This window comes from Carlito syrichta, unplaced genomic scaffold (genome assembly GCF_000164805.1).
Source record: "Carlito syrichta isolate Samal-C Ts95f unplaced genomic scaffold, Tarsius_syrichta-2.0.1 Scaffold304790, whole genome shotgun sequence".
In the NCBI taxonomy this organism is placed as follows: Eukaryota; Metazoa; Chordata; class Mammalia; order Primates; family Tarsiidae; genus Carlito; species Carlito syrichta.
The window spans coordinates 59,631-67,398 of NW_007248886.1; the positions used below are offsets into that span (position 1 = coordinate 59,631).

The window sequence follows — 7,768 nt, forward strand, 5'->3', positions numbered from 1 at the left end:
GTCTAATAAAAATGAGTAAAAAAATTAAACAGACATTTCAAAGAAGATGTATGATGTGATAAACATGTAAAGAGATGTCAAAAAACATTTAGTCATTAGGGAAATTAAAATCAAAATTATGAGATACTACTACAAACCCATTAGAATGGTTAAAATTTTAAAACTTGGCCATATCAAGTCATTACAAGGCAGTACAACTGCTTTATAAAACAGCTTGGCAGTTTATTGTTTTTAAAAGTCTCCCACATACCTACCATATGATCTAGCCATTCCACTTCTGAATATTTCTCCAAAAAGAATTAAGGTGTATATCTACACAAAGATGTGCACATAAATGTTCCTAGAAGATGTATTCATAATAAATAATTGTGTCTACTCATACAGTGGAATAGTCTTCCTCAATTTAAAAAAAAGAGCTATTGCTATACACAATCTCAGGCAACTTAAAAGTCAATATGCTAAGCAAAATAAGCCAGATAGATAAGAGTACACATTACATAATTTCACCCCTATGACATTCTAGGAAAACAATGATCTTCTATAGTGACAGAGAGTAGACCAGTAGTTGCCAGAGGCTCAGGGTAGATACAAGGATTTATTGTGAAGGGGCATGAGAGATTTTTCTAGGTATGACAGACATTGTTCTGTATTTTAATTGTGTTGATTATACAAGTACATATATTTGTCAAAACTCATAAAATTCTGCACTTGAAGGAGCAAATTTAATGTTATGCCAATGATTTCTTCCAAACTATGCTTAACAATAATACAGGAAGAGTAGAAATTAGGTTGAAATATAGATGAAACAAAGTTGACCATGAGTTGGTAATTTTTCAAAACTGGGTAATAAGTACATACAGGATCGATATCCTACTTTCACTCCCTTGTGTAAATTTGAAATTTTTTTTAAAAAAACAACTTAAAGGCCAGGTGCTGCAGTTCATGCCTGTAATGGCAGCACTTTTGGAGGCTGAGGCAGGAGAATTGCTTGAGCCCAGGAGTTTGAGACCACCCAGGCAACACAGCAAGATTCCATGTCTACAAGAAATATATTAAAAATTAGCCAGGTGTGATGGCACACACCTGTAATCCCAGTTACGTAGGAGGTTGAGGCTACAGTGAGCCATAATCATGACACTGCACTTAGCCTTGGCAACAGAGTGAGACCCTGACTCACAAAACAAAACAACAACAACAAGTTAAAAATAGAAGAATTGGAGCACCAGGAATCTTCCCCCAGCCCGTGTGCATGACCGGCCGGTGCGCCGCGGCCCGCGGACAATTTTTTGACTTGGAATCTTCCCTTTTTTACTTCATTCATTTGACTAAAGAGGTTTTCAAGAACAGTATTCATAAATTATCAGAATGGAGATCTCCTCTCATCAGTCTCACCTCCTGCAGCAACTGAATGAGCAGTGCAGGCAAGATGTGTTTTGTGATTGTAGTATTCTAGTTGAAGGGAAGGTCTTCAAAACACATCGAAATGTATTATTTGCTAGTAGTGGCTACTTTAAAATGCTTCTTTCTCAAAACTCAAAGGAGACAAGTCAGCCAACCACGGCTACATTTCAGGCTTTTTTCCCCTGACACTTTTACAGTTATCCTGGACTTTGTCTATTCCGGCAAACTATCTCTTACTGGTCAGAATGTCATAGAAGTGATGTCTGCTGCTAGCTTCCTTCAGATGACTGATGTCATTAGTGTATGTAAGACTTTTATTAAATCATCGTTAGACATTAGTGAGAAAGAAAAAGATCGCTACTTCAGTCTCTCAGATAAAGATGCCAATTCTAATGGCGTAGACCGTTCCTCTTTTTATAGTGGTGACTGGCAAGAAGAAAGCAATTCTCCACATTCTCACCTAAGCCCAGAGCAAGGAACAGGTATAATAAGTGGAAAATCTTGGAGTAAGTATAATTGTCATCCTGCCTCCCAAAGGAATACTCAGCAACCTTTGATCAAGCATGAACAAAGGAAGGATACCATTAAAAAGGCCAAACATTTGAGATTGTCACAGCCTTCTGAAGTTGCTCATTATAAGTCAAGCAAACGAGAAGCATGAACATCTGAATCTTCCAGCCATGTTTCCCAGTCTGAAGAACAAGCAGAGACTGATGCCGAAATGGACTCTACTCCTGCTGGCTATCAGTACGGTCAAGGATCTGATGTCACATCCAGAAGTTTTCCAGATGATCTGCCCAGGATGCGATTCAAGTGCCCCTACTGCACACACGTCGTAAAGCCGAAGGCAGACCTAAAGCGCCACCTTCGTTGTCACACAGGAGAAAGGCCTTATCTGTGTCAAGCTTGTGGAAAAAGATTTAGCAGGCTAGACCATCTAAGTAGCCATTTTCGAACAATTCACCAGGCATGTAAACTCATCTGCAGAAAATGCAAACGCCATGTGACTGATCTCACAGGGCAAGTGGTACAGGAGGGAACCAGGCGCTACAGACTGTGTAATGAGTGCCTTGCTGAAGTTGGCATAGACAGCCTCCCCATTGATTTGGAAGCTGAACAACATCTTATGTCCCCCTCAGATGGAGATAGGGATTCCAGATGGCACTTGAGCGAAGATGAGAATAGATCCTACGTGGAGATTGTAGAGGATGGGTCTGCTGATCTGGTCATCCAACAGGTTGATGATAGTGAAGAAGAAGAAAAGGAAATAAAGCCCAACATTAGGTAGCTGTAATGTGAACCAACAGAGCTGACATGACTGCAATTGACATTGACTTCCTGTATCTCTCTCTATGGTCAGAGTCTGGTTAACATTTATTATACTGACTTTGAAGAATGACCTGATATAACTTGCATGCTTTCTGAACAGACCATTGTATCCATTCTGAACTTTGTTGCCCTAAAATATGTTGCTGCACTGGAAAGAAAGAACTAGCTTGAGATGGCATGATGGATGAACAATTATCCTCTTTTATTACAATCCTCTTGCTTTTATTATAGATACCTTTTTTCCTCTTTTAATATCGGAAGATCCACTTAGCAAGCTTTTTTCAAAGAAAGTATTTTAAATAAATTTACCACAACCAAACTTTATGTAAGACAGTTTCAAGGTGTTCCAAAAACATGTTGAATTTCACAGAGAATCAGGTAAAGATCCTGGCTCATGCTTATAATCTCTTTGGGAGGCTGAGGCAGGATGATGTCTTGAGGCTGGGCATTCGAGACCAACCTGGGCAACATGGTGAGACACAATCTCTACGAAAAAATAAAAGAATTACATGAGTGTGGTGGTGTGTACCTGTAATCCAAGCTACTCAGGAGGCTGAGGCAGGAGGATTCCTTAAGCCCAGGAATTTAAGACTAAAATGAGCCATTATCACATCACTATACTCCAGACTGAGCAACAGAAGGAGACTGTTTCTAAAAGGAAAAAAAGGGTCTGATAACCCACCTGACTGAACTAATAAGTCTTCCCATTACTCTGAGACCCAAAACAACATATCACTATTCTGATATCCTAAATGCTTTAGGATTATGGTAGAAGACTAAAATGTTCGAAATTGTTCATATTTGAAATTTTTGTCACTAAATTAAAAATACTCTTATGTCATCAGTATTGTTAAAAAATTAGAGTAGAGGCAGACCAAAGATTATATGCAGATATCATTTTCTTAAAGCAAGAAACTAATACTGTCTAAAAGTCACAGTAGCTTGTGAAAAAGACCTGTCGATATGGTTATCTTCCTCTCTAAAGAAAAAACCAAACTAAGAAGTTCTTACCAGTACTTAGGAGTAATTTCTAACATTTACGTGGTGCCATATTATTAATAAAGTGCTCTCGCATATTTTCTCACTTAAAAAAAAAATAGACGAATTCTGGAAAATGACGGAGTAGGAAGCACCCGGAATCTGTCTCTCCACCTAGACATCAATTGCACTGGCAGAATCTGCTGTAACTGTTTTTGAAAAGTTGGAGCCTACCAAAGGGTTACAACCTTCAGAAAAAGGCTGAGATGGTAAACCGCAGGTAATATCAGTCCATTTTAGCTCTTAGCTTAGGAAAAGACACACATCCTCCACCCTAGCTCCATGGTATGCAACTGTGCATGTGTTCCTGGAACAGCCTGTGCATAGCTTGTAGGAGCATTCCTGTTTGAAATGCAGAATTTCAGCCCTGTCTTAAACCTACTGGGCAAGGGTCTGCGTTGTAACAAGATTCCCAAGTGACTCACAGGCATGTTACAGTGATAGGCAAAAGAATCCTGTTATTCAACTTTCAGGGATCTGCATTCTGATCTCTGATTACTGCTTCTGATCACAGAGGTGCAGACACAGACATAAATAGCCATTGGTGTACTCCCTCCCAACTTTTGCAAGCCTCTCTCCCTGTGCTGAAGTACTTTTTAGAAGATACACAAGGCCAATGTCCTTGTTCCCCAATCATGTTTCTCTTTTTTCCTTTGGGGAGCTGGGCATGAAAGACTAGGATATTCAAAAGGAACTTCATTTAAGAGAAAATTAGAAAGTCAGTGTGAACACCCAGGAAGTCACATGCTCGAAAAATACCTGGGAAGACTTGACATTTACACTTCATGCTGATCCTCAACATGGAGATAACTTATAGCAATTTTTAAAAAAATACAGGATCTGCTTTACCACATTTACCATCTTTACCACATTACTAGATTCAAATGTCCAATTCTCAACAAAAAGCATTAAGCTTACAAAGAAATAGGAAGGTACAGACCATACAAAGAAAAAAAAAAGGTAGAAACTATCCCTGAGAAAGATCAAGTGGCAGACTTACTAGACAAAAACTTTAGAACAATTATCTTAAAGATGCTCAAAGAACTAAAGGAAGATGTGGAGAAAATCAAGAAAATGATGTGTGAACAAAAATAAAAATAGTAATAAAAAGATATAAAACAAAAATAAACAAAAAAGAAATTCTAGAAGCAAAAAGTACAATAACTGAAATAAAAAATTTACTAGAGGAATTCAAAGGCAGAATTGAGAAGGCAGAAGAAAAAAAATCAGTGAACTTTAAGGTAAGACAACTGAAACTATCGAGTCTGAGGAACAGAAAGAAAAAGTAAATTTAAAAAGTGAGCAGACAAAATAAACTTTAAATTAAAAGTTTACAAGAGACAAAAAGGACATTGTATATTAACAAAAGATTTAATACAGCAAGAATATATAACAATTACAAACATTTATTTATTGAATAATAAAAGTCATTGAAATATGTGAAGCAAAAATTGACAGAATCAAAGGAGACAGTTTTATAATAATTGAGTTGTTAGAGACTTCAATATCTGACTTTCAGCAATTAGAAGAACAATTAGACAGAAAATAATTAAGGAAATAGAACACTTGAACAACACAATAAATCAACTAGATATGTGCAGAACACCGCTGAACAACAATAGAACACATAGTGTACATAAAATATTCTTTGGGGTAGGCCATATGTTAAATTTCAAATTAAGCCTTAATAGATTCTAAAGTATAGATATTATACAAATTATCTTCTCTGACCACAACAAGATAAAGCTAGAAATCAATACAGAAGAAAAACTGTAAAATTTACATATTATTAAAAATTGAACACCTTACTCTTAAACAACCAATAAATCAAAGAAGAAATCACAAGTGAAATTAGAAAATATTTAAGGACAAATAAAAACTAAACCATGGTGCACAGTGAAAACAGTGCTAAGGCAGAAAAATATATGGGTCTAAACATTTAAATTAAAAAAACAAGTAAAATCTCAAATCAACAGTATAACTTTACAACTCAAGGAACTAGAAAAAATAAATAAACCCTAAAACTTTTGTGTACCAAAAGACACCATCAACAGAGTAAAAAGCCACTCTATAGAAAGGAAATTATTTGAAAATCATAGATCTTATTAAGAGATTGACACGCAGATTGCATAGAAAACTCCTAAAGCAACAACAAAATAACCCAAATTGGGCAAAGAACTTGAATAGACACATCTCCTCAGAAGATAGACAAATGCTCAATAAGCACATTAAAAGATCCTCATCACTAGTCGTTAAGGAAATGCAAATCAAAACCACAGTGAGATACTATCTCACACCCATTGGGATGGCTACTACCAAAACCAAACATGCATTACAGAAAATAACAAGTGTTGGCAAAACTGTGGAGAAATTAGAGTACTTGTGCATAGTTTGTGGGAATGTGAAATGGTACAGCCACTGTGGAAAACAGTACTATTTTAAAAATAAAAATAGAATGACCATGTGATGCAGCCATTCTGGGTAGATACCCAAAAGAAATGAAAGCAGGGTCTCAGAGAGACATTTGCATATCCCTGTTCACAGCGGCATTATTCACGGTAGCCAAGAGGTGAAAGCGACCCAAGTGGCCATCGATGGGTGAATGAGTAAACAAAATGTGGTGTATATACACACAATTGACTATTATTCAGCCTAAAAATAGGAAAGAAATTCTGACACACGCTATTGCATGAATGAACCTTAATGACATAATGCCAAGTGAAATAGGCCAGTCACCAAAAAGACAAATACCATATAATTTCATTTAGTTGAAGTACCTAGAGTTGTCAAAATCATAGAGATAGAAAGTATAGTTGTTGTTGCCAGGAACTGGGTGGAGGAATGAACAGGGTATTATTGTTTGATCAGTATACAGCTTCAGTTTTGAGTTCTAGAGATGGGTGGTGGTGATGATTACAGAAAAATATAAGTGTGGGTAATATCAGTGAAACGTGCACTTAAAAAGGTTTACGATGGTAAATTTTATGTCATTTGTATTTTACCATTTAAAAAAAATTTTTTTGAATGAAATGGCAGGTTACCAGGGACAGGCAGAAAGGGTAATAGGAAGATATTGTTTAATGGGTTTGGAATTTCTGCTTGGGATGATAAAAAAGTTCTGGTGATGGATAATGGTGATGGTTTCAAAACAATGTGAGTGTACTTAATGCCACTAATTGTACACATAAAAATGAGCTCAATAGTAAGTTTTGTGTTATGTATATTTTACCATAATTTTTAAAATATTTCATCAAAAATCAAAGAGTTCAAAAAACCAACAGCTGGACTTCACAGCAACTTGGATAGATTTAGAGTCTATAGAACTCAGTGATCCATCTCATCAATAAGAGTACTCGCATAATGAACATTTGTATACCCAACCCTGAATTGTACCCCCACGTATTTCAAATTCAACATTTAAAAAAAACAGTGATCTATCCCAAAAACAAAGAACTGAGTACCACACGTTCTCACTCATAAACAGACCCTGAACATTTATCATAATACCACATGAAAGCGATTGACAGTAACGGATCACCGCGGGGGGAAGGGGAGCACATTTCATCAACAAGTGTACCTGATCTCAAACCAGGCGACATGGGGACCAAAAGGAAGCCTAAACTTTACCTGTACAATGAACACTTGTGTACCTAATCCTGAATTGTACCCCACATCTTTAAAATAATAATTTAAAAAAACAAAAAAACAAACAGCAACACTGTGCAGTGCTAAGCCAACTACGTAGGCCATGCTGCCATCCTTGGCTCAGCACTTGCAAGTGAGAAAGGGCATTATGGGTTGGGGAAAGTGACAGCTGCAAGGGGAGAAGTCCCCATTCACCAGAGGCACACCTTGATACTTTGTGCCAGGCACTGCGTTTGATGCATTATGGCATCTTAATTTCATTTAATCTCTATCTATGAGTTATTCTCATTTCTATTTTTCAAAGGGGGATACTGAGTTTTGCAAATGTCAAGTAATTCACTCAAGGACCCACAGC

At 36.8% G+C, this 7,768-nt stretch overlaps 1 pseudogene across 1 annotated transcript; it reads left to right on the forward strand.

Annotated features, from left to right (window-relative positions):
- The first annotated feature begins 1,365 nt into the window (after positions 1-1,365).
- Positions 1,366-3,049, forward strand: LOC103263290 (annotated as a pseudogene). The gene has a single exon (XR_002482135.1). The product of XR_002482135.1 is annotated as a zinc finger and BTB domain-containing protein 8A pseudogene (transcript).
- Positions 3,050-7,768: the final 4,719 nt, after the last annotated feature.